Genomic DNA, 2,730 nt, shown 5'->3' on the forward strand with positions numbered 1-2,730 from the left:
TGAGGATAATTTTGGATCTCCTCCAATAACCACATACAGCTTTGTTCCTCCCTTAGCTCCCGAGTGATTGCATCTCCCAACAGGGCCTTATCATATTTATATCCATGGTGGTTCAATTCGTCGTTTAAATCGAGCATAGCATCATAATATTCAAGGAGCGTTTCGTTGTCCCGTTGTTTCCGATTCATCACCTTCTGAATGGCGTCGTATGTGGCCGTCTGCCCGCCGTATTGCTGCTTCAAATAACTAGTCAACTCGTCTACGGTTTCCCAATCTCTGCGTGCATTGTATACGCGATCTGCCGCAGGCCCCGCAAGATGCCTTATTATGAATTGGATTCGACCGACTTCGTGTCCGTCTAGCAGCTTGAGGGTTCGGTCAACCTCTCTTAACCACTTCCCTAACTCTACTCCTGTACTACCGTCGAACTTAGACATAGTCAACCAGGCCCCGAGACTAATTCCCACTCTACTATTGTGTCTCCTAATCTCCCACATGGTCTCATCATGCTGTATTTGATACTGTGTCTCTACCCTATCTAGTGCATTCCCCATTCCCCAACTGTTGCAATTGTGCGTGATATTCCCCCCTAACTGTTGTACATATACTTCATACTCCCCCCCTGATTTGGTCCACCCATGCCTGACATTCCCCATTGATCTTCCCCTCTAACTGTTCCAATCGTTCCTGATATTCTCCCCGGAGTTTCCCCTCTAGCTTATCAATACGTTCCACGAGCTCTTCTCTCAACTGTCTCTTTCTTTCACCAGGTAACCCCGCACCGTCAACAACAACAAACCCATTCCCACGACGAACATGAGTAGAACTGTGGTCACACACTCTACCATTTCCATCCACTCCATGGTTACGTCCATTATCCCAACCACAGAACTACCATTTGTAACCGGTCGGAATTACTGGACTTTAATTTCTCACTTGACTTGAGGTTTATTGATTATTAGATGGAAATTGCAGTGGAAACGCCCCTTGGAGAAAGCCCGAACCAGCACAAGAACACTTAAATTTATTAACAAAATGAATTCTCCATAACCCGTGGAAGGATAGTATCTGTAATTGGGATGAATGAGACACACTGTAAAATTTAGACACTTATATCCCTCCAACATTACAGACACAATCAAATAATGGTACACCAACATATGCTCATGTCTTAACCTGGACTTAAAACACTACTCTGGGGAATAAAAGTTATACATGATATTGAAATTATTAGAACCTCAGACAATGCCTCATTAGACAACAATAAATTCAAAGTACTAAGAAGTGTTGCTTGCACACATGAAACGGGCCTTAAGGGCTTTCAACAAAATAGTATCAATCACTGAGGAAATGGTGTAAAAAAATAAGAAATTCATAACTCTACAATGAATAGGCCTTAAGGGCACTCAACAAAATTATATCAAGCACTGAGAAAATGGCATAAAAGAATAAGGACTTATTAACTCCACTCTGAATAGGCCTTCAGGGCACTCAACAAAATTATATTACCCCAACCGATGCACACCTCCTAACCTAACTTAAACACTACTCTGGGAAACAAAGGTTATACCTGAGATAGAAATTATACAGAAATATTAAATGCATTAAAGGAACTAAATCACAGTATCACTTACAACAGAAGGGAGAAACCTCATCTGAAAGACAGTTCCCTCATTCTCTGGCATCAATTAGTGACACAGACATTAACAAACAACACTATCAAAATTATTTAAGAAATATTAACTACACACAGCAAGACAATATCAGTCACTGAGAAAATATTATCACTATTTTAAGAGGTTATTGATTCCACCAATACCCATAAACTAGGCTTCTTAACCTAACACATAGAGACCACATGCACTCCATAGTTTTTTAAGGCACAACCAACAGGCACCCATAGTTAAGGCACAAACAAGCCTTTCTCCACCTTGGAAAATGTACCTCTAAGTTCCACTAGACTCTTGGCCTCAGTGTGTGTGATCATTCATTCACTCAGCTGGCCTCATTTTACACTCAGTACATCCATGAACAGGAGGGAGTGAGCAACTATGACCTTGGACAGTTGAGAGAAGCTGTAGCTTCTCATTGTAAAAAGGTTTTTACTAACTGCTTGAAGACAAGTGATTTTGCGAGCCGAGGTAGAAGAGATCTGGCGACCCCAGACGATCATCAGTTGTGCACCCAGACAGCTGGTTTTACTTTAGAGATCCCTGGCTAACCCCGCTAACCAGTGACAAGCCTGCACTGATAGTTCCAACTGCGACAATCGCTAATCATCAATCATCAACTGCAGTCTCAAACGGCAGTCAATCTCTCGCAGTCATCACTCGCAGTCATGTGGGTTCTGACGAAAACCCTTTAATGAACTCATTGTTAGCTATTGATAATTTTATCACTGCCCTATCTGAACCCTGTCTGAGATCGAATGAGACTTACTTGTTATACTGCAATAGCGCAACACACGAGACTAGACCACGTGACCGTTTTGTCCTCTCTGACTCACAGTCCGTCCTCTCTGTTCGAACTCTGTCGTCTGACTGAGAGCCAGCCAACCTCGTGTCCTCTCAAGGCGTTAGCTTAGGCCTACGTGACATATTTTCCGCCTACTAATAACTTTATTGGGACACCCGTGACATATTTAGACTGAGAAACGATCTTTAAAAATTTCAAATTTAATAATGTCATTTAATTTCATTCTTCGTGGCCATATTAATTCGGTAAATTACA

The sequence above is a fragment of the Homarus americanus genome, unplaced genomic scaffold (assembly GCF_018991925.1).
Source record: "Homarus americanus isolate GMGI-L3 unplaced genomic scaffold, GMGI_Hamer_2.0 scaffold45562, whole genome shotgun sequence".
Lineage (NCBI taxonomy): Eukaryota > Metazoa > Arthropoda > Malacostraca > Decapoda > Nephropidae > Homarus > Homarus americanus.